Source organism: Cervus elaphus, chromosome 20, assembly GCF_910594005.1.
Source record: "Cervus elaphus chromosome 20, mCerEla1.1, whole genome shotgun sequence".
Taxonomy (NCBI): Eukaryota; Metazoa; Chordata; class Mammalia; order Artiodactyla; family Cervidae; genus Cervus; species Cervus elaphus.
This window is the reverse complement of record NC_057834.1, coordinates 54365825-54391333: the sequence shown is the minus strand read 5'-3', so window position 1 is coordinate 54391333 and position 25509 is coordinate 54365825. Positions and strand designations below refer to the sequence as shown.

General features: G+C 37.9%; 1 long non-coding RNA gene across 1 annotated transcript in view; it reads left to right on the top strand.

Annotated features, from left to right (window-relative positions):
- The window catches only part of LOC122676911, an 87065-nt gene that overhangs the window by 10638 nt on the left and 50918 nt on the right, over nt 1-25509 (top strand). Inside the window, exon 2 of the long non-coding RNA XR_006335659.1 lies at nt 3965-4048. This is a non-coding gene — a long non-coding RNA (uncharacterized LOC122676911). The remainder of the gene's footprint in view (nt 1-3964; nt 4049-25509) is intronic.

Here is a 25509-nt window from a genome sequence, read left to right as displayed (position 1 = left end):
TAAAAAATTTAGCACTTTTCTGTGTAGGGAAGGATGCAAGAATCTGGGCTAGCTGAAACCTTTCGTTTGATATGCACCTCAGCTATCTGGGGCCAGTTTCCTGTTTTCACATCCTGAGCTTCCTTTCCTCAGGGCAGATTTTTTTCTCTCTTTATTTTTTATTTGTGGTAAAATACAGAAAACATAAAATTTACCTTTTGTAACTGTTTTAAGATATATAGTTCATTAATGTTAAGTATATTCACACTGTGGTGCAGCCAGTTTCCAAAACTCCAGCTTGCAAAACTGAAATGATGCCATTCTCTCCCCTCAACCACCATTCTACTTTTCCGTCTGTATGAATTTGATGATTCTAGGGTATCTCGTATTAATGGGATTATATAGTATTCGTCTTTTTTCTTTCTTTTTTTTTAGTATTAGTCTTTTTGTAATTGATTTATTTCGCTTAGCATAATGTCCGCAAAGTTCATCTGTGTTGTAGCTTGTGTTAGAATTTCCTTTCTTTTTAAGGTTGAATAATATTCCATTGTAGGACTTCCTAGTGGTCCAGTGATTAAGACTCCACGCTTCCACTGCAGGGGGTACAGGTTCCATCCCTAGTCAATCCACAGCTGCACAGTGTGGCAAAATAATAATAATAACAACAAAATAATAGTATTCTGTTGTATATATATATACCACATTTTATTTATTCATTTCCTTGTCGATGAACTCTTGGGTTGCCTCTACCATTTGGCCTTATGAATAACACTGCTCTGAACATGCGTGTACAAATACTTCTTCAAGACCCTCTTTTCCATTCTTTAGATGTATGGTTAGAAATGGAGTTGCTGCATCATGTATAAATCTGTTTTTAATTTCTTGAGAAACTGCCACACTGTTTTCCATAGTGGCTGTACTATTTTACATTCCCAGCAACAGTGCAGAAGGGCTCCAACTTTCCCATGTATTCTGACATTGGTTTTATTTATGTATGCACTCTGGCTGTGCTCAGTCTTCATTGCAGGGCTCCGGTTTCTAGCTGTGGCGCGGGGGCTTCTCTTCTTGGAGCATGGGCTCTAGAGGACACAGACTCAGCAGTTGCCGTGTGAGGTCTCTGTAGTTGTGGCACATGGGCTGTGGAGCTCATGGGCTCTCTAGGGTGTGTGGGCTTAGTTGCCCTGTGGCATGTGGCATCCTAGTTTCCGACCAGGGATCAAACACGTCCTCTGCATTCAAAGGCAGATTCTCAATCACTGGACCATCAGGGAAGTCCCTTCAAACGCTTGCTATTTTCCAGGTTGTTTTCTTTTTTATAATAGCCATCAGTTGGTGTGAGTTAGTATCTCACTGTGGTTATGATTTCCATTTCTCTAATGACTAATTATATCGAGCATCTTTTTATGTGTTTGTTGGCTATTTACTATATATATCCTTGAAGAAATGCATTATGAATCCTTTGCCCATTTTTGAACTGGATTGTCTTTGTGTTGTTGAGTTGGATGAATTCTTTATATATTCTGGATACAAATTCTTTTTATCAAGATACATGATTTGCAAAAGGATTTATTTTAAATTGTCTTCTATTGAGGTATACTTTACGTAAAGTGAAATACACAGATCAGCTGAATGAAGTTTGACAAATTCATACATCCCTGTAACTGTCATCCAGGGCAAGTTAAAGAACATTTTTGTCACTCCAGATAATTCCCCTGGGACCCTTTCTGGTCACCCCCCCCATTTCCTCTCTACCCAGTGCAGTGACTATCTTTATTTCTGTCAGTAGAAATTAGTTTTGTATGTTATTGAAATTTATAAAACAAATTGTAGGGACTTCCCTGATGGTCTAGTAGCTAAGTCACAACTAAAGAATCCATACGCTGCAACTAAGACCCGGTGCAGCCAAATAAATTTAAAAACAAAAAACCAAATTCTGTAATATGGACTATTTGTGTCTGGCTTCTTTTACTCAGTGTTACATCTGTGAGATTCATCTGTGTTATTATTGCGTGTATTCAGTTAATACTTTTTATTGCTGAGTTTTAAATTTTGATATAGTCAAATTTATCTACTGTTTTCTTTTGTGGGGGAGGGCTATTGTTGTTTTTTACAGATAGTGCTTTTTGTGTCCTATATGAAAAATGTTTTCTGACCTCCTATTTCTCTACCCCCAAGTTACAAATATATTTTACTGTATCTTCTTCTGAAAGATTTATAATTTTAGTTTTCACATTTAGGCCTATGATGCATATCAAATTAATAATTTTTGTTTAATATGCAGTGAAGTTGAGGGGTAGTTGGTGTTCATTTTTTTCTCCCACAGTTATCCAGTTGTTCCAGCACTGTTTATTGGGACACTTTTTCTTCCTTCATTGAATTGCTTTGGTAGTTTTGTTAAAATTCCTGCAGGGTATGGTCTATTTTTGGACTCTCTGCTCTGTGTTACTATTTGTTCATTCTATTGCTGTGACTACCTTGTCTTTCAGTATTGTAGCTTTTTATTTAATAAGTCTGGAAATGAGGTAAAGTTTGCCCTAGAGCTTTGCCCTTCTTTTTCAATATTGTTTTAGTTATTCTGAGTCCTATCCAATTCCATGTATATTTTAAAATAAGTTGTTGATTTCAACCAAAAAAGCCCTTATAGGGTTTTTATTGGAATTGCATTGAATCTATAAAAGATATGATGAGAATTGTCATCTTAGCAATATTAAGTCTTCTAATACATGAACATGGTATATCTCTTAATCTGTTCAGGTCTTTTTTAGTCTTTCAGCAAATGTCTTGTTTTTAAGTAGAAATTTTGCACAGTTTCATTAAAATTATTCTAGATATTTTTGGTTATTTTAAAATGGCATCTTTTTATTTTAATTTTTGAGTTGTTCATTGCCAATAGAAATAAAACTTATTTTGCATATTGAATTTGTATTCTGTAACCTTGCCAAATTCACTTATATTTCATCATTAAGTCTAATGTCAGTTATAAGATCTCATATACAACCTTGTTAGATAAATGAATTTCCTTTCAATTTTTAGTTTATTAAGATTTTTTTTTATTAAGATTTTTAATCATGAACAGATGTTAAATTTTATGAAATGCATTCTGGATGTTTACTGAGATGATTACATGCTTTTTCTCCTTAATTCTGTTAACGTGGTAAATCACACTATTTCTTTTTTTTAAATGTCTTTTATTATGGAAAGTTTCAAATGCATATGAAGCAAATAGAATAAACTCCTAGGTTGCCCATACCTAACTTTTTATATCATTTGTACCTTCATCTAATCTCCATATTTAAAAATTCTTTCGGGTTTTTTACCTTGGATCTTCTCTGTTTGTCACTTTCTAATTTTTTTCATTCCCTCTTTTCTCCCTCTTTCATTTCCCCTCCTACCTTGTCTTTCTCCTTCTGCCTCTTTCCTTCCTTTTTCCTCCCCTTCCATCTTTATCTTCCTCTTCTCCTCCCCTTCTCTCTTTCTCTCATCCTCGTCATCTTCCTCTTCTGGTAAAGTTGACAAACTCCTCGTTATTATTTAAGATACATGAACTCACATAAAACTCTTTTCTTGTATTCCCTTTCATAGACTTCAAATCAGCAAAGTTTTTTGTATGCAATGTAATCTATTAGAATACTACCAGAATTTTATCAAGCACTGAAATATTATACATTAGTCATGATTATCAATTCCGTCAGTGTAGTCTAAAATACGTAAGTGCATTAACTGGAACTTAGTTAATTGCACAGCCCTCTTTCTTTTCTAAGACATGTTAGAGCCCTGTATCATTTTTCTATTTTGGTAAATAATCTGAAAATGAACTGCATATGGCTGTGCTTAAAAAGTTGTGCTATATTGTGGAAAAATAAGAGTTACACAGAATCAAAAGACAACCTCTAAGTGTTTTATGTTTTTTGAATTGGGGCCCATGCAAGTTAAATGAAAAATTTGAAGTTTATATGGGTTTTTTGTTTGTTTGTTTTTGTTGCAGGTTTTACTCTGAAGAGGGTAGAATGAAAAACGAGATAAGAAATCAGCTTGTTATGAAGCACATGAGAAAAAAAGCAAAAATAAGGTAATTTGGATGTTATATGAGAGAATATCTTCAGGCCTATGCTTATTTTTCAAAATTAAAAAAATTTTAATAGTAAAATATAGCTGGAAGAAACAGGATAATAAGGGATAATAAATTAATTCCCATCTTACTTTAAGGGGAATAACTTTTACCAATAGAAGTCATGTAGAATAGCCAACGAAATTAAATGTGTGAAATCAAATGAAATGAAGTTTAATTTTCATTATCTGGGTACTCTTAGTGGTGTTTATCTCATCAAAAGTGTTGATCTGAAGGTACTGTCACATTGTATTAGTAAGAAATTAGAAAATCATCTTTTATCAGGTAGCTTCATTTTTTATATGAAAGATCTAAAAATAGTTCTAAACATACTTGGGCTATTCCAACCCTTAAAATTGTGTGGAAAAACTTAGAGCAGTTAAATTTTGTTTTTCTGGGAGAAGATTGCATTAGCTTATCACCAAATTCCTCCAAACATTTATTTGCAGGTGCTAGTAATACATACCATTTCAAACAATATTTCCACAGCAATCATCGGTCACATAAACATGTACTCCCATAGCCAGACTCCAGATCCAATAAAAGCACTTGCATCTGTTCTTCTTTCTCCTCTACCCCCAAATGGAAAATAAACAACACTTCAAACTAGGGAGCTACAGGAGACAAGGTGGAGGTGGGCTGAGGGCAGGAGCTGCTGAGCCCAGCAATCACATTTCTTCTCCTTCTCTCCCTTTCTCCCCTGTCCATTTTAGACTGAGGTAATAAAGGTAAAATTACACATGTAGATCTTATGCAATCGGTTTAATGAGTGTTGACAATCTTATATTCCTTTCTAACCACCACATGAAAAAAAGGTATGGAACATTCTGTCACCCCAGCAGGTTTCTTCATGCCCTTTCCAGTCCGTTCTCTCTCTTTCCAAGGAAACACATTCCTGATTTTTTTTCTCTCTCCATAGACTTGTTGAGGCTGGTCCTGGGCCTCGTATATATGGAATCATACAGTAATGTACTATTTCATGCCTGGCTTCTTTCACTCAGCATATTTCTAAGATTTATCCATGCCGTTGCTCATTTCAGTAGTATGTTACTTTTAGTTGCTGAGCAGGATTTCATTATATAAATATATTAATACAACATTTTTTTTTCCCATTTAATCAAATGTTTATTCAATGAAAGTATGTATAAAAACTTTACAAATCTGAGAACTCAACTATACATGAAGTAAGATGACGGGATATTCAGTTTTTAACATACACGTACAGCACAGTTATTAACTGTTTTTCCCTTTCCCCTTCGGTCCTTATTTCTGGCTCCTGTTTTATCCTGTGAGACCATTCTGTTATTGGCCTAAAGGAAGATTAATGGACAACTTTTACTGCTTTCAGGCCAATGGAGGAAATTTCAGGTGTTTTTTTTTTTTTTTTTCAAAAATGGGAGACTAAACATCAAAATTAAGCTTTTTCCCAAACAGCAATTTTTTTGTCCTGATTTCTCTCTGCCATTTTTGATGCTTCAGTGAATGTTGCCAGTAAACTATCAGCATTAACATTTAAAGTCATTAAAGTTCCTACATCCACCCACAACTTTCCCTGTAAGATGCATATTATTGTATCTTTACCCCCCTGCATACTCACACTGATTTAAAAGCAGTTGATTGGCGCTAAAAACAAATTTACCATTGGCAGCTGCTAGAATGGCATATTGTTTTCCATTCAGAAAGACAATCTATCTATAGAATGGTACTTTCAAGTCTGATTTTTAAAACAACCAACAAATTTGTCGGAAACTAAAACACATATTTTGTTGTTATTCAGCTCTGAAAAAAGCCAGCAATTAGATAAGGCATGTGCATTAATTCACCTGTTTACAGCAAGCATCCACACATTTTCTCTTCCAAACACACAGACCCACAGCTTGTCATGTTTCATCCAAAAATTAAGATTGCCATCACATTATTACTTTTTCTCTTTTGTGTTTTGTTCAAGTAGATTTTTAGGTTTACAATAAAACAGAGGTCGGTAAATAGATTTTCCATATACACATGCATAGCCTTCCCCACTGTCAACATTACTCACCAAAATACTATATTTTACCAAGAATGACCTTACCTTGATGTGTCATAATCTCCCGAAGTTGATAGTTTACACCTAAGGGTTTACTCCTGGTTTGTATGTTCCACAGTTTTCAACAAATGTATCCAGGTATCCATCTTTATATAATATCATACACAATGTTTTCACTGCACTAAAAATCCTTGTCTTCTGTGTTTCATTTCTCCAACACCCCCCAACCCTTTCAGATCCCTAGCAACCATTGGTCTTTTCACTGTCTCTTTATTTTTATCTTTTCCATGATGTCATATGATTCCATTGGAGTCATATAATATGTAGCCATATCAGATTGGCTTCTTTTAGTAATATGCATTTAAGATTCTCCCATGTCTTTTCATGGCTTGATAGTTTATTTCATATTAATGCTGAATAATATCTCACTTTCTGGGTTATGTTTATGTATCTGTTCATCTACTGTAGAGCACCGTGGTTGCTTCCAAGTTTTAGCAATTATGAATAAAGCTGCTCTGAACCTCTTTGGGCAGGTTTTTAAGTGGATATAAGTTTTCAACTCCTTTGGATAAATACCAAGGAACACAATTGCTTGATTGTTTGCTAAGAGTATATTTAGTTTTGTAAGGAACCACCAAACTGTCTTCCAAAGTGGCTGTACCATTTTGCATTCCCACCAGTGATGAATAACAGTTCCTGTTGCTCCACATTCTTCAAGCATTTGTGATTGTCATGTTCTAGATTTTGACCTAATTAGGTGTGTGGTAATATCTTACTGTTGTTTTAATTTGCATTTCCTTGATGATATATGATGTGCAACATCATATGCTTACTTGTCATTTGTATGTTGTCTTTGGCCCATTTTAAAATTCAGGTTTTCTTCTTATTCAGTTTTCAAAGTTCTTTGTATATCTTAGTAGTCCTTTGTTAGGTGTGTCTTTTGCAAATGCTTTCTCCCAGTCTCTGGCTTCTTTTCTGATTCTCTTTATAACTTTGTTTCACAAAGCCCAAGTTTTCAGTTTTCATGAAATAAAGTTTATCAATTATTTCCTTCACGTTTTATACCACATTTTAAAAAAAAGTATTTATTGATTTAATTATTTGGCTGCACTGTGTCTTCATTGCTGCGTGTGGGCTCTTTCTAGTTGCAGTGAACGCGGGCACTCTCGTTGTGCTCAGGCTCCTCACTGCCGTGGCTTGTCTTTGGCAGAGCACAAGCCCCAGGTGTGTGGGTTTTAGTAGTTGAGGTCTGAGGGCTCTAGACCACAGGCTCAGTAGTTGTGGTGCTTGGGCTTAGTTGCCCCATGGTATCCCAGAGCAGGGATTGAACCCACATTCCCTGCATTTAGCAGGTGGATCCTTTACCACTGAACCACCAGAGGAGTCCTGCACCACAGTTTTTCAAACCCATTCTTCTGTGTTTGTACGTTTAGTTCATTTCTAATTTGAGACCTCTATAACAAACACTGCTGTGACTATTTGTGTAGTTCTCTTTGGTAGATACCTAAAAGTATAATTATTAAGTCATAGGGTAAAGGTATGTTTGAGTTCATTGGAAACTACTAAGTCCTCCAAAGTGGTTGTACTATTTTACCAGCAATGTATGACAGGTCAAGTTGTCTCATATTCTTGCTAACATTTAACATTGTTAGAGTTGTTATTTTTTAACTGTGGCCATTCTGATGTGTAGGAAATGGTGCCTGATTGTGGTTTTAAATTACATCTTCTTGCTGATTCATGAGGTGTAGTACCTTTTCGTGTGCTTGACATCATATGTATTCTTCTTTTAAATTGAAATATACTTAATGTACTGTATTATATTAGTTTCAGGTATACAATATAGTGATTCAATATTTTTACAGGTTATACTCCATTTAAGGTTATTATAAAATATTGGCTATGTTCCCTGTGCTGTACAGTATATCCTTGTAGATTAATTATTTTATACGTTGTAGCTGTACCTCTTAATTTCTTACTCCTATCACTCCCCTACTCCCTTCCCTCTCCCCAGTGGTAAGCAATAGTTTGATCTCTGTATCTGTGACTCTGTTTCTCCTTTGTTATACTTATTCATTTGTTTTATTTTTTTAGATTTCTCATGTAAATGATAACATCCAATATTTGTCTTTGTCTACCTGACTTATTTCACTTAGTGTAATACCCTCTATATCCATACATGTTGCCTCAAATGGGCAAGATTTTATTTTTTTGTTTTGCTGAGTAATATTCTATTGTATGTATACACACACACATATGTGTATATGTTGTTGTTTAGTCACTAAGTCACGTCTGATTCTTTTGCCACCCCATAGCCCACCAGGCTCCTCTGTCTATGGGATTTTTCAGGCAAGAATACTGAACTGGGTTGCCATTTCCTCCTTCAGAGGATCTTTTGACCCAAGAATCAAACCCATGTCTCCTGCATTTGCAGGTGGATTCTTTACTGCTGAGCCTCTAGGGAAGCCCACTATATGTATATATGTACACCATATCTTCTTGTTAATTCATCTGTTGATGGACACTTTAGTTGCTTCTATATCTTGGCTATTATAAATAGTGCTACAGTGAATATCAGTGACTTCCCAGGTGGCTCAGTAAAGAAATGGTAAAGAATGGTAAAGAATCCATCTGCCAGTGCAGGAGAGGCCAGAGACTCAGGTTTGATCCTTGGGTCAGGAAGATTCCCTGGAGAAGGGCATGGCAACCCATTCCATTATTCTTGCCTGGAGAATCTCATGAGTGGAGGAGCCTGACAGGCTATAGTCCATGGGGTCCCAAAGAGTCAGACATGATTGAGTGAGTGCACATGCATGAATATCAGTGTGCTTGTGTCTTTTGAAGGAAATTACAAATATTAATAAGCTTCCCTCTTAATAGTTCAACATACTCATCACTAACTGTGTTCATGCATGCTCAGTTGCTCAGTCATGTCCAACTCTTTGCGACCGCATAGACTATACCCACCAGGCTCCTCTGCCCATGGGATTTCACAGGCAAGAGTACTGAAGTGCTTTGCCATTTTCTTCTCCAGGGGATCTTCCTGACCCAAGGATCAAATCCGTGTCTCCTACATTGGCAGGTGGTTTCTTTACCACTAAGCCACCTGGGAATCCCATATCACTATAGAGTTCAATATCTGTTGATAATATTTTTTTCTTTTCAGTAAAATTTAAGTGAATATATTTTATGGTTGTAATTGGTAATATAAACTTGTTATGGTCAGTGACTTTACCAGAGTGAACTTTTTATCATTATAAGAGAAAATTTTGTAACTGGAATATTATATAATAATTTATTTCTCCATTTTATTTTGTTTGGACAGTACTGAAATGATTGATCAAAATAAGTACTCACAAATATAGCAGATTTTTAAAATATCTCATGTAATTTTAGGAAATTAAATCCAAATTTTGTAATTTAGGTCACGCTTCAGTGACATTAATTCTAAAACTGGAAGGAGGTATATTAAACATTTTTCTTTTCAGGTTGGAATCATATCTAATAAGAGTTCAGGTTTTTTTTCATATATGTAATAGTTGGGCATAACTAATCCCAACTAATAAAAAATACTAGAAGTGTCTATAAGTGTTCGCTGATTTTTATACAACTGATCATTGCAATTTGAAGAAAATTTGTTCCAAAAAAATGAACCTTGTACATTTATTGAGTGCTTTTATTTGGATGTCCTGTGTTATCTGCTCATGTGTTTATTTTACAACCTGGATTTTTGAGAAGGAGTCAGCCACGTATTAAGAAGTTTATATTACGTATACTGCAATGCAGAACTCTATTCAGAAAGCTGAGTTTCTGCCAAGGGAGGAGCCTAGAATGCCACACTTAGGAATCAAAGGAGGTCCCTGGCAGTCAGATTCAGCTGTCATAGCAAATTAGTCTTTCTAATCCCTGCCTGGGAGCACTCTGCTCAATACTCTCTGCTGTGGTGCAGGAAGCCAGACCTGCTTCTTTGTGCGTAAGGAGGGCGCCACCAGCCTGAGGACTGTCAGAGGTCAGGGGAGCTATTGCTAGGGTAGAGGACTTTTTTTTTTTTTGCTTCAGGGCACTAGGCTAGTTGGAATGCCTTGGAGAGTCCAGCTGGAAAAAGTCACAAAACCCACGCAAGGCATCCTAAATAACCACTCTTAAGTTAAGGTAGAGGGTTGCCTCCTGAAGAGGTTTAGGACCTTCAGTCCAGGAGTGATTGGCACTTCATTTGATTTTACATGGAGGGAAAAAAAGAGTTTTTAGGATATTTGAAAACTGCCGCAGTGACCTGGTTTCATTGGAATGGGCCCATTCTCTTCTGAGGCAGCCATGCTGCAGTTGTGGTATGGCAAGAAGAAAAGTATTTTTGGAGTAGGGAATATGTTAGCTTGGAACATAAAGCTCAGAAGACCTTGAACAAGTCATGTAACCTCCATTTCCTCATCAGTAAATGGATTCTGTGGTAGGACTGCGTAAAATAATCTATGTGGAAGTACCTAACACTAATTCTTAACATATATTACTAAATCTGAATAGTCTCCTAAGTAAAACAGATATTCCTTAACATACCAACAGATGCTCTGAGTGAGAGAGGGAAGAAAGAGGGAGGACTTATGGGGGATTTCCTTGGTGGTCCAGTGATTGAGACTCTGTGCTTCTAATGCAGGGGGCCCAGGTTCCCTCCCTAGTCAGGGAACTAGATCCCACATGCTGCAGTGAAGATCAAAGATCCCGCATGCCCCAACTAAGACCTGGTGTAGCCAAAAATAAAATATTTTTTAAAAGGAGGAAATTTTTAATTGAACTATTACAAAATAAATTGGATGGTTCATGTAATTATAGCTATTATTACTTCACCCTTTAGAATTGAAAGAGATATGAAATATCACCTGAGATAATGCTAAGGTAAATACATGTAACTTTCGTTTTCTTATGTCTGCTGTTAGATACTGTGTACTTCTGATGAGGGCTTCCCTTCTGGCTCAGTCGGTAAAGAATCTGCCTGCAATGAGGGAGATCTGGGTTCGATCCCTGGGTTGGGAAGATCCCCTGGAGAAGGGAAAGGCTACCCACTCCGGTATTCTGGCCTTGAGAATTTCATGGACTGTATAGTCCATGGGGTCACAAAGAGTCAGACATGACTAACCGACACTTTCACTTTCACTTCTGGTGAGGCCAAGTCACAAGTTGGCCTTAAACATATACAGTGAAATGAAATGAAATGAAGTCGCTCAGTCGTGTCCGACTCTTTGCAACTCCATGGACTGTAGCCTACCAGGTTCCTCTGTCCCTGGGATTTTCCAGGCAAGAATACTGGAGTGGGTTGCCATTTCCTTCTCCAGGAGATCTTCCCAACCCAGGGATTGAACCCAGGTCTCCCGCATTATAGGCAGACGCTTTACCGTCTGAGCCACCTCTTGTCCGACTAACATTCATTCCTCCTTTTTATGTTTATAGCACCTGGTTTTCCTCTGTCATGCCCAGTTCATCAGTCCTGGGGGAAAAGAGTCCAGTCCAGCTCCAGAAGTGGACTTGCCAACCAGGCTCTGCCAGTCAGAGCATTACATGTATGGCAGATCCCATTGATTGGCTAACCTAATTCCCATCCTCAATCCCCTTCTTCCCAGCCTAACTCAACTAGAGAGTCTGGAAGAGCAAAATACTTGTCTCCCAACCTCCCTTGAAGGTAGGGGTAGCCTTGTGACCCACTTATGATCAGTGGGTCATAAGCATAAGTCTGCCAGGTGCTTTTGGGAAAACTTTTGCTTTCTCCAAAGAGGAACATTTTCTTCCCATAGCATCCTTTTTCGTGCCTAGAACCTGGATGTGGTTTTTTGGAACTGCAGCAGCCATCTGACAATAAAAAAAAAAAAAGAACTATAAAAAAATGTCAATCCATTGAATCATCAGCAGTGACTTTCTACTCCACACATCTTTTAATATGAGGAACGTGCACTTTATTTTATCAAGTTTGCTGTTGTCTGCAGTTGAAGGCATCTCTAATCAATAAAATCTCTCCTTGGCTGTACCGATTGATCCAAGGATGGCCGTGTGACTCAGGTTAGAGCAGTCAGAGCCCGTGAGACTCAGGTTTAGGACTCTCACTGAGCTGTAAGAATAGAAGTTCTCTATCTGTAATGTTAAAACTCTTTTTAATGCTTTGTGACCCCATGGACTATAGCCCGTCAGGCTCCCCTGTCCATGGAATTCTCCAGGCAAGAATACTGGAGTGGGTTGCCATTCCCTTCTCCAGGGGATCTTTCCGACCCAAGAATTAACCCCAGATCTTCTGCACTGCAGGCAGGTTCTTTACCATCTGAGCCACCAGGGAACGTGAAAGTAAAAAAAAGATATTTGCCAGCCTAGAACGGCTGGCAGCCAACTTGCCCCAACATGGGATCAGCAGGATGAGAATGAAGCCAGTAAAGAGGAAAACGCAGATGAGATAGAGAGTGAATTATGATGATATTGTTTGAATCCCTGATCCAGATTTGCCTAAACTGAGGCTGCCTCTGGACTTTTTAAATACAGGATGCCATAAATCCCTCTTTGGCTCAAACTTGTTTGAGATATGAGTTTTCTGTCATGTATGGTAACCTGACTAATACTTCACAGCGTATCACCTGTGCTGCTGCTAGTCCATATTTTCTCCTGCCTTCACTGCCTCAAGTAACTAAGAGCAGGGCTTAATATTTATCCCTTTTTAGTGAGTTCCTTCCTCCCTCAGTTTCTCTGTTGATGCTTTTGTGGGTCCACCCCTCCTGTCCATGTATAGATACAGGCCTCTCCTCTGGGTGAGAAGAGATGAAAGATCCACACATTTCAGCAGAGACTTTCCAGCACATGGAAGCACAGAGCACATGTTTCTTCTCCAAAATTCATGAATAAGTTGTTCAGAGAGGTAGGAAAGGGAGACTAGAAGACATTGCTGGGAGGAAGGAGAATTTGATTTATTACAATTCAATTGTTTCAACTCCCCGCTCTCCTTATTATCATGGTCATACAGTAAATATAGAAAGAGGGAATTCCCTGGCAGTCCAGTGGTTGGGTTTCTGCGCTTCCACTGAAGGGGGCCCGGTTACCCCCCAAAATAGAGATCATTGTGTTTCTCTAGTCTTCAAAATTCTATCTCCTGGCAAGCATTCTTTGATCATCAAAATAAAATGATGGCTGAATCAATTTGATAGCAACAAACCAAGTTTTCAAGGCCAAGGGATGGCAGTAGTCTGGTCCATTGTCAGGAGAGTCCTAACCACTGGACTACCAAGGAACTGCTGGTAAGTACTGTGTTTGAATTTATTGCCTCAGGCTTTCCCTCCCACAGTTCCAACAAAACTGCCTTTGCTGATAAGTACACATTGCCAAATTCAGTGGTCAGTTCTTGGTCTTTTTCCTTCACCTGATTGACAGTATGTTACACAGTTGTTTGGAGTTCAGGTAGTGAGGCAGTCAGGAGTGTGGACTCTTTTTTTTTTTTTTTTTGGAGTGTGGACTCTTAAGCCAGCAAAGGTTCAAAATTAGAGCTCCAGCAACCACGGGCTGTGTAACCTGGATAGGGACCTTTAAACTCTGTGCCTCAAAACATGGGGGTGATAATAATATCATCTAATTCATAGTGTTGTGACGATTAAATTGTACCAAGAACAGTAGTGCGAGTAATAGTAGTAGTAGTATACTTGCTTGACTTGGCTTCCAGAATCTCATATTCGCTCATCTTTCTTCTGACTTCACTAGCTACTTTTCCTAAACTGTTTTGCTGCATCCCTCTTATTTGCCTGATCTCTCAAGGTGCCTCGGAGCTCTGTCAGTGTACCTCTTTATCTGCATCACTGTCTTGGTGAGCTGATCCAGCCTTATGATTTTAAATACTGTCCATGGTGGACACTCTGATGTACCATCAGGTGCACCTTCAAGGAAGGACTTGTGCCCCAGCTGCTAAAGCTGTTGTCAGTGGACAAGCTTCATCTGTCAGCCCTCTCAGGGATTACCTCAGTTGACAGGACCTCCTCGCCTGAGATCACATCCTTCTGGGGGTGGTCGACATTTGATAACTGGTTGAGGCAAGAGTATCAAGGGCTTACTCTCTCAGCCTCACATAGGACAACTCTGACAGGCAATTTCAGCTCCAGAGCTTCTCATGTAGTCATCTCGGGTTGTCAGGCCTGCATCATAGCTCACCTCCCTCCTGCCTTCTGGAGATGTTGATTCTGATGACATTCTCTATTCAACATTCTAAACACTGAAGTCTCCCTTAGAATCTGCTTCCCCCAAAATCCAAATGTGATGCTATTTATATGTTGATGACTCTCAAATTTTACATCAACAGTCTAATCTTCTCTGAACTCCAAATGATATAGTCAACTGCCTCCTTGGAAATTTAACAGACATCTCAAATTTAACATACCTAAAATTGGGCTCTTTTTTTAAATTAATTTTTTGTTGAAGTATAGTTGTTTCACAATGTTTCAAGTGTACAGCAAAGTGATTTCATTATGTATATGTAGATATAGATATAAGAATATATACTCCTTTTCAGATTCTTTTCCATTATAGGTTATTGCAGGATATCAAATATAGTTCCCTGTAATAGGTCCTTGTGTTTTATTTTATGTACAGTGTATATATGTTCATCCCAAATTCCTAATTTATCCATCCCCGGTCTTCCCCTTCGGTAACCATAAATTTGTTTTCTGTGTCTGTGAGTCTATTTCTGTTTTGTAAATGAATTCCTTTGTATCATTTTTTTTTTTTTTAGATTCAAAAGTGATACATATTTGTCATTCTCTGTCTGATTTAGTAGGATAATCTCTAGGTCCATCCGTGGTGCTGCAAATGGCATTGTCTTATTGTTTCTTCTGGCTGAGTAGTATTTCAGTGTGTGTGTGTGTACCACATCTTCTTTATCCATTCATCTGTTGATAGACATTTATGTTGTTTCCACATCTTGGCTCTTATAAATAGTGCTGCTATGAACACTGGGGTACATGTGTTGCAGGAAGGGGGACCCCTTCCAGGGCCCGAAACTGGACTCTTGTCTAACACTCGGATATGAATTGTCCGAGGAGACACATGTTGACAAAGCAAGAGATTTTATTGGGAAAGGGCACCCGGGTGGAGAGCAGTAGGTAAGGGAACCCAGGAGAACTGCTCTGCCGCGTGGCTCGCAGTCTTGGGTTTTATGGTGATAGGATTAGTTTCCAGGTGGCTTTGGCCTGGAATTATCATTCTAATTCAGAGTCTTTCCTGGTGGCACATGCATCGCTCAGCCAAGATGGATGCTAGCAAGAGGGATTCTGGGAAGTGGACAGACACGTGGTGTTTCCTTTTGACCTTTCCCGAACTCTTCCGGTTGGTGGTGGCTTATTAGTTTTGTATTCCTTATCAGGATCTCCTGTCATAAAACAACTCATGCAAATGGTTACTATGGTGCCTGGCCAGGGTGGGCGGTTTCAATCAGTGTGCTTCCCCTAACAACTCCCCCCTGAGAGACTTCATACTCAAGATGCTTTTTGGGAATTGGGGCGGAGGTCTCTTTCTTCTGTAACTTCTTCCTGCTGTGCCTGGGCGTAGGCCTGCCTAGCAGAGCAGAAGTCTTCTCTCTACCTCATCTAAGTTGGGGTGTTCCATATCTGAAACCAGCTTTCACTCTTGTAATAACAGCATTTTAGTTTGAAACTATTGGCGCCTCTCAGAGATGAAATAGACAGGGGCCAAACAGACCTAAAAGGATGGTCATCACTGGTCCCCAGAAACAGGAGGCAACATTTGGGGTGAGGGCTGCAGGGTTTGTGACTTTTTTTTTTTTTTTGATTGGCTGGTGGTGAAGCAACAGAGCTGTGCTCCAGGAATCTTGTGTTTAGTCTGAAGTTACCATCTTCCACCTGGGTGGGGGCTCCAGTTCTGTAGAAGAACTCAAAAGACACTGTTATGCATATTTCTTTGAGTAGGAACTAGGACCCTGTCTCAAGGCTGTACCACCATTTGATTGTTTCCCCTCTGTTTCTGTATTCCCTCCCTTCCCTGATTAGCAACCGTTTGAATCTACCCTTTGGAACTCAGGGAAGGTCAAGGAGGCTGAATGAAGCCTATATCCTACAGACAAGAAATGGAGAACACAGAACAGATCTGTACTCCAGAGTCACCACCCCACAGAGTCTTGTTCAGTTTTAATTTAGGGAACAGGGCAACTATGACTGTGATAACTTCCTGTCAAAATGGGGCATAGGACTGTCTCAGCTTGGAGAGGAGACACTGAATTGGAAGTATTTCTGAGTTTTAAGTCTTAGATCTGAACCTTGTATGATTAAAATCTCAATCTTTTGGTCTGCCATTTTGTTGTAACAGACCCAATTAGTAGTAGCTGGAGGAGGCATAACTGGAATTTTAATAGACAAAATAAATCTCTCTTTTTTTTTTAGAATAGGCCTGAAACCCAGTCTGGACCTGGCACTCTGGGGAGACTTTTAGCCAGGTGGCCAGTTGCCTAGTTTTATAAAAAGTAAGGTATAAGTTACTATCTTTCAGCAGACATTGTTTTGAGAAGGGTGGCATCTAAGCCTGTCACGACTCAGAAAACTCAAGTGTTTAGCAATACAACGTCTAATCTGAAATTACACCCATAGTAACACCTGGTTATTTCCCAGGATGTCTGAACCATAGCTGAGTACTCTATTTTGACTTTTAATTGTAAAAATTTTTTTTAATAGCCAAAGCAGATGTCACCATTGATGACATCAGTATTTTTCTAGGTATGAGAAGATGCAAGAATTGGGACTCATAAAATCTCCTGAAAAGATCTAACTATCTGAAGGCCTGTTTCGCCAGTTTTTCTCAGAGCACCAAGTGCCTCATTTTTTATTTTTACCCTGAACTCCTTTCAGGGCCGTTGAAAGTCAGCAGTTGCACAGGCCATGATTTACTCTGTGTAGATGCAGATGGCAAGTGTCAATCTTCAGTTGGCAGAGCCCCTTTTTGCTCACAAACTTGACCACGATTTTGAGGGGGGCATTTTATGACCATTTTATCTCATGGTGCTGAGAATGTCCATTCTCAGGTTTGGCAAAGATTTTGTTGACAGGCCACTCAATGTGCTGTTACTGGACTAGGCCATAAAACAGTATCCAAAATTCTCTGGACCACCTATCTTACTAGCCTCTTGGTCTAGGAAAACATTCCCTCTTGTTGCTTCTTCTCATATCTAGAGTTACAGTGTTATCATCATCGATCTCATAGGGAACTATATATTAATCTATCAGAGGCCTCAGTCACACATTTGGCACTGTAAGAAACAGCAATTTTGTAAAACAGGTGAAATACAAAGAACATAGCCAGCAGTATTAGTAAAGTCACAAGTAAGACCTAAGAGCTTCTATTAGATGTAGCCCAGTATATCTCAGGTCGTCTGACTTAGTCTACTCTGTATGAATCTTTATCTTTCAGGGAAATTATACATTGGCACCACCATCTATAAGGCACATAGCCCAGTTTTTTAGTGTTACTAGACTGATTATCCTTAGTATGATTTAATTGTTTTTAACACAGAGGAGATTTTAAACCTAAATTACCATAGCTTAGTGTTATCTATATAAATCTATCTCATAATTTTGGGAGATTTTTTTCTCTTTTGCTAAAACTTTTCTTGTTGCTCTGATTGAACTTGAGGAATAGAAAAAGGCTCAAATTTATGGCCAGAGTCAGAGTAGGCATTATTAATTGGCCCAGTGAGGGGATCTCATCTGGTAGTATCACAGTGACCTGAATATGACTATAATTTTTTTTTTTTAAGTAAATTTTCTCAGGGCCAACCAGTTAGAGTCTTGTAGTAGAGAAATTTACCAAGGTAACCCAGAACTAGATACAGGTAATTGGCCACAAACCCAACAATTGGATTGATTTTTAAAACTAGCATAGGATCAGGCCTATGATAGAAAAGCATTTGATTTATATGCAAAGGTCTAAGAAGTCAAGAAAACATTATAAATGATCATATGAATCAGGTCCAGCATCTTGGACAAGCTGTCTACCTCTGATGTTGTTGTCATCTCATCCTGGTGTACTGTAGTTTCTTTTGTTTGAGCATCATTTTAAGGTGAGATCAGGTCAGCTGTCTTCTCTATAGACCAATCCAGTATAGGGGCCTTTGGAAGTGGGAATTAATCTAAGAGTTAATTTCCCTTCAGTTTCATTGTGCATGAGCTAGTTAAGAGTACCTGATGAAAAGTCCTTCCATCCAGGTTGGAGACAGTCCCTTAAATTATGTCTTTTTCTAGTCCTGGTTGCAGGTCATGAGGCATCTGATCTTCATCCAAAGATGGATTACTGAGGTAAGCTTCAGAAACAAACTTAGGGTGTTCTTTAAGAATTCAATTAAATTTTGCATTAATATCACATAACAGCAAAGAACTATTTAAGAAATGAGTCTTACTACATGCAGACCTCCATGAACAAACTGGGATTTAACATTTTTTGAAATATCTTTCTCCCCAAAGTTACCCTCATTTTTATCAAATATAACCAAATTAAGGCTAGTTTGTTTGCAAAATAGGTCTGTTCTCACTAATTTTGGTCTGATGATTTATATAACCATAATTGATTATAGACTTTTTATTTTGCTGAAACACTTATAGAATCTCAAACTGAACTTTTAATATAAAACAGGGCTGGGAAACTCACACCAAAGGCTTATCACAGATTTTGCCTAACAAATCTAGGTGAACTCTTCCCTTTTTAAGGTCTCAAAAATTCCTTGAGATTTTTGTACCTGTTAGTGAGATAACCTTCCTAGCTCATTTGATAAACTTACTGGAAACCTAAGGGTTTTAAATTTTTGGAGGAGTCAGATAGAAAATATAATTGTTTTGTTTATAACATATAATTTTACCAAATTATTTTCATAATTAGTTTGAGAGGAATGTTTTCCTTACTCCCGGAAAACACAAGATTCGAACCTGTAATTTTTCAGATAGAAACCATAAAAATTATAAGCATATTCGCTGGTTCATTTAGTCCTTTGTTAACTTTTGTGAAGTCATCAGGTTTCTCATTAGAACACCAAGACATATCAAAATGTTAAGAACTCCATATAATTTCTAGGATATCTGCATTAGTAATTTTACCATACATTATAACATGAGTAGATTTATTGCTCATTTGATAATCTTTTTCATGTAATTTAACCAATCAAATAAACACAGTTTAATATCTCTCTTTGGGATGTTTCAGGGGCCCTCTGAAGCACCCCAAAGTTAGCTACAGGTCAAAGGAAATTCAAAAGAATTCGATTTAGGAATTTTTATCGAAAAGATCAATTAAAAGCATTTAGAACATTTGGTCAGATTTAGTTAATGTTGATGGCTGTATCATTTAGCTTGTTGATATGTCACAATGGGCGTAAATACCAAGGTTCAAGGTCTAGTGAAAGTCAGCTCCACCATCTTGGACCTAATTGGCTCTAACCAGTTTTTTTATGACGATGCCATTCCTAACAAAATCCATTTATCTAACTAATTGTAATCCAATTTTAGAAAATCCTGATCATGCATAACTCTTTTTAGTATTTTTTCATACTTTTTTACTGAAAGCACACTTCGTGCTTTCTTTTAGCAACCAAGAGCTAACTTTTATATTAGCATTTTATAGATTGGTGAGCATAAATACCAGTGATAATTTCTAAAACCCTTGCTTTCTTAAAACATTTTAGGATGGCATCAAACATTATTCATTCATAGTCCCAAATCTCTTAATTTTTTTGTAAAAGGAAATCAGTGTTTAGTAGTAAATGTTTCAAAATCTTATTTCATTTGAAAATGACCTAATTATTTAATAGACTTTTAATACTTAGTTTAGCACAACCCTTAGAAATTCAAGTTACGCCAATCTGGGGAGACTATTGTAGACAGATATTGTTAAAGAATAATTATTCTTAATAGAGTTTATATACAAACTCATACCTCATTTACATTTTTTAGAAGTTTTTTCACTCAAGGTAATTTATTTGTTGACAAACTTGTAATAGGTATAATATTTAACTTATATTAAACCTAGGTACAATGAAAATATTGTATTTGATGTTAATTACTCTAAGACATGTCTATATTAGATAGGTCAACAAAAAACATTAATATCAGGTATTTAATACTAAATATTTCCCAGTTCACCTGAACCTGGAATTTATTGTTTAATTTAGAATTATTTGATTTGTCAGCCCTTACGGTTTCAATCAGTGTGCTTCCCCTAACACATGTACCTTTTCGAATTTAGAGTTTTCATCTTTTCTGGATATATGCCCAGCAGTGGGATTGTTGGATCATATGGTAACTCTGGGTTTAGTTTTTCTAAGCAGTCTCCATGCTGTTCTCCATAGTGACTGTACCAACTTACATTCCCATCAACAGGGTAGGAGGGTTCCTTTTTCTCCACACCCTCTCCAGCATTTGTTATTTGTAGACTTTTTGATGATAGCCATTCTGACTGGTGTGAGGTTTTGATTTGCATTTCTGCGATAATTAGCAATGTTGTTGTACATCTTCTCATGTGCCTGTTGGACATCTGTGTGTCTTATTTGGAGAAATGTCTATTTAGGTCTTTTGCTCATTTTTTTGATTAAGTTGTAAAACTGCTCTTAACTTTCTCATTTCCAAAACTTTTCTTCTTCTCCCAGTAAATGACAATTCTTTCAGTTGTTCAGACCAAAAACTGGTAATAGTACTTAATTCTTCTGTTTACTTCATACAGGTGTACCCTAATTCCTGCTATCAGTAAATCCTATCTGCTCTACTGTCAAAATATATTATAAACCACTTATCATTTCCATTGCTAACAGCCTAACCTACACCACCATTATCTCTGCTTTGGACTAATTTTATACTCTTCTAATTGAACTCCCTGCTTGTCTTTTCCTCGTCTACATTCTATTTATCCTTTATTGTGTGTGTGTGTGAAAGTACAGATTTTGTTTTTGATGAATAGTTGATTTACAGCATTGTGTTAGTTTCAGGTGTACGGCATAATCATTCAGCATTTTTGCAGGTTATGTTCCATTATGTTGTTATTGTTTAGTTGCTAAGTTGTATCCAACTCTTTGTGACCCCATGGACTGCAGCGCTCCAAGCTCATCTGTCCATGTAATTTTCCAAGCAAGGTTACTGAAGTAGGTTGCCATTTCCTCCTCCAGGGGATCTTCTCTACCCAGGAATCAAACTTGCATCCCCTGCATTGGCAGGCAGATTCTTTATGGATGAGCCACTAGGGAAGCACTATATTCCCTTGTAGGTTATTGCAAGGTAATGGGTATAATTCCCTGTGCTATACAATAAATCCTTGTTGCTTATTTACTTTATATATAGTAATGTGTATCTGTTAATCCCATACCCTAATTTGCCCCTCCCCATTTCCCTCTCTGCTTTGGTAAGCACAAGTTTGTTTTCTATATCTGTGAGTCTGTTTTTCTATGTCTGTGTTTCTGTTTTGTATATACATTTAATTTGTATTTTTAGATTCCACATATAAGTGATATCACATACATTTGTTTTTCTGTCTGACTTACCAGTCCATCCATGTTGCCTGCACATGGAAGTATTCATTATTTTTATGGCTGAGTAATATTCCATTGTGTATATATATAATATAATATTATATATATATACACACGGTAGTTCTGTTTTTAGCTTTTTTTTAATCTTTTGGCCATGCATGTGTGTGCATGTTGGATCTTAGGTCCCCAACCAGGGATCAAATCCTTGACCCCTACAGTAGAAACATGGAGTCTTAACCACTGAACTGTCAGGGAAGTTCCTATTTTTAGCTTTTTGAGGAACCACCATACTGTTTTCCATAGTGGCTTTGCCAATTAATGTTCCCACCAACAGTGTACAGGGGTTCCCTTTCCTCCAAATCCTCTTCAACATTTGTTATTTGTAGAGTTTTTGATGGCAGTCATCCTGACAGGTGTGAGGTGATACCTCATTGTGGTTTTGATTTGCATTTCTCTAATAATTAGCCATATCAAGTATATTTTCATATGCCTATTAGCCAGAATCTCTGTGTCTTCTTTGGAAAAATATCTGTTCAGATTTTCTGCCCAGTTTTTTATTGTACTGTTTATTTTTTTGATAAATAAGTTCTGTGTGCTTTTGTATAATTTGGATATTAACCTATCGTTGGCTGCATCATTTGTAAATATTTTCTCCTACTCAGTAGTTGTCTTTTTATATTATTGATGGTTTTTTTTGCTGAGCAAAAACTTTTAAGTTTAATTGGGACCCATTTGTTTATTTTTGCTTTTATTTCTTTTGCTTGGGAGACTAATCCGAGAAAATATTGCTGTGATTTATGTCAAAGAGTGTTATGCCTGTGTTCTCTTTAGGAGTTTTATGGCCTCGTGTCTTACATTTGGATCTTCAAACCGTTTTGAGTTTGTTTTTTATGTGGTATGAGGGACTGTTCTGATTTCAGTGTTCCGCGTGTAGCTGTCCCATTTTCCCGGCACCACAGCTGAGGGGACTGTCTTTTCTCCCTTTTGTGCTTTTCATAGACTATTTGCCTCTAGATGCAGAAGCTTATTTTTGGGCTCTGTTCTGTTCCATTGATCTATGTGTCCATTTTCATGCCAAAACCATGCTGTTTTTCTACATTCTATTTTAGATCGAGTAACTAGAATGATAGTACTAAGTATAAATTGTATCATGTCACTCTTCGGCTAAACACCCTCCAGTGTGAGAAGAAAAGTAAAACTGGTAAATCTCTATCCAGACTGAATAGATAAATAAAATGTATTTTTTACAGTGGAATATTATTCAGCCTTATAAAAAAATGAAATTCTGATACATGCCACATCTTGGGCAAAGTTTAAAAACATTTTGCTAAGTGAAGTAAGTCAGTCACAAAAGCGCAAATGATGTATGATTCTACCTATCTGAGTGGTATCTAGAGTAGTCAAATTTTGTTTAGTTGCTAAGTTGTGTCCAACTCTTTTGTGACCCCATGGACTGGGGTCCACCAGGCTTCTCTGTCCATGGGATTTATCAGGCAAGAATACTGGAGTACATTGCCATTTTCATCTCCAGGGATCTTCCTGACCCAGGGATTGAACCCGCGTCTCCTGCTTGGCAGGTGGATTCTTCACTGTGGAGTCACCAGGGAAGCCTATGTAGAAGGGAAGTCACATTTAGAAAGACATGAAATACAATGGTGGCTGCCAGGGCCTGGGGGTAGAAGGGAGTAGGAAGCTGTTGTTTAATAGGTATAGAGTTTCAGTCTTGCAAGATAGAGAGTTTGGGAAATTCGTTTCCCAATGTGAATATACTTAACACTATTGAACTGTACACTTAAAAATAGTTAAGTTCAATTCAGTTCAGTTCAGTCGCTCAGTCATGTCCAACTCTTTGTGACCCCATGAGCCGCAGCACACCAGGCCTCCCTGTCCATTACCAACTCCCGGAGTTTACTCAAACTCATGTCCATTATGTCGGTGATGCCATCCAGCCATCTCATCCTCTGTCGTCCCCTTCTCCTCCTGCCTTCAATCTTTCCCAGCATCAGGGTCTTTTCTAATGAGTCAACTCTTCGCATGAGGTGGCCAAATTATTGGAGTTTCAGCTTCAACATCAGTCTTTCCAATGAACACCCAGGACTAATCTCTTTTAGGATGGACTGGCTGGATCTTCTTGCAGTCCAAGGGACTCTCAAGAGTCTTCTCCAACACCACAGTTCAAAAGCATCAATTCTTTGGCGCTCAGCTTTCTTTATAGTCCAACTGTCACATCCATACATGACCACTGAAAAAACCATAGCCTTGACTAGATGGACCTCTGTTGGCAAAGTAATGTCTCTGCTTTTTAATATGCTATCTAGGTTGGTCATAACTTTCCTTCCAAGGAGTAAGCATCTTTTAATTTCAGGGCTGCAATCACCATCTGCAGTGATTTTGGAGCCCCCAAAAATAAAGTCTGACTGACAGTGTTTCCACTGTTTCCCCATCTATTTGTCATGAAGTGATGGGACCAGATGCCATGATCTTAGTTTTCTGAATGTTGAGCTTTAAGCCAACTTTTTCACTCTCCTCTTTCACTTTCATCAAGAGGCTTTTTAGTTCCTCTTCACTTTCTGCCATAAGGGTGGTGTCATCTGCATATCTGAGGTTATTGATATTTCTCCCAGCAATCTTGATTCCAGCTTGTGCTTCATCCAGCCCAGCATTTCTCATGATGTACTCTGCATATAAGTTAAATAAGCAGGGTGACAATACACATACAGCCTTGACATTCTTCTTTTCCTATTTGGAACCAGTCTGTTGTTCCATGTCCAGCTCTAACCATTGCTTCCTGACCTGCAAGAGGCAGGTCATTAAGATGATAAATTTAATGTTATGTGCATTTTACCACAATTAGAAAAATATTTTACTTAAAAAGGAGCAAAAGAAGTAGTGGAGCTAGGATTCAAATCCAGGTCACCTGCTGACAGTGCATGCTCCTGACACTAGGCTACACTTGTCCTGCAGGTAGTAAGAGCCATGAAGGTTGTTCATCTGGCAGCCCATCTTGCCAGAGCATGTCCCTTTGATTCCACTTACATGAGGTATCCAGAATAGGCAAATTCATAGACAAAAAGAATAGAGGTTACCAAGGGCTAGAAGGAAGAAGGAATGGTGAGTTATTGTTTAATGGGTACAGATTTTCTATAGAATAATAAAAATGTAGACCTCACACCATAGAACATTCTTTTCTCTTGTGACATGACATCTAATAACTGAATAGTGCAAATGGTATTGCCAGAATAAACATTTTTCTGATCACTGTTTCTTGAAATTCATGAGGATTCTTCAATTCATAATGAGTTTATAGTTCATTTGGACCCAGAGTTACTTATATTGTTATATCCTAATAAAGCCCAATCTGAAGATCTCTGCAGAGGTCTTTCAGGGGCTTACTTAAGCACCCACCTACTTTTCATAAATTCTTGTTATTTAGTTGGTAAGTTGTGTCTGACTCTTTGTGACCCCATCCTTTTGTCCATGGGGTTTCCCAGGCAATACTGGAGTGGGTTGCCATTTCCTTCTCCAGGGGATCTTCCCCACCCAGGGATTAAACCCCTGTCTCTTGCATTGTAGGTGGATTCTTTACTACTGAGCCACCAGAGAAGCCCCTCATGGATTCTTACTAGGACTTTAAAGACCTTAGATTACCTTGTTATTTTATGTCCATCAAATACATTAACATTTTGTTGCATTCTAAAGATGATGTGAGCTCTAGGACTGGTATCAGTCCATTTAATTTTTTAGCTAAAATATTCTAAGTTTTTAGTAGAGCCAGACATCCTGGAATGTGAAGTCAAGTGGGCCTTAGAAAGCATCACTACAAACAAAGCTATTGGAGGTGATGGAATTCCAGTTGAGCTCTTTCAAATCCTGAAAGATGAT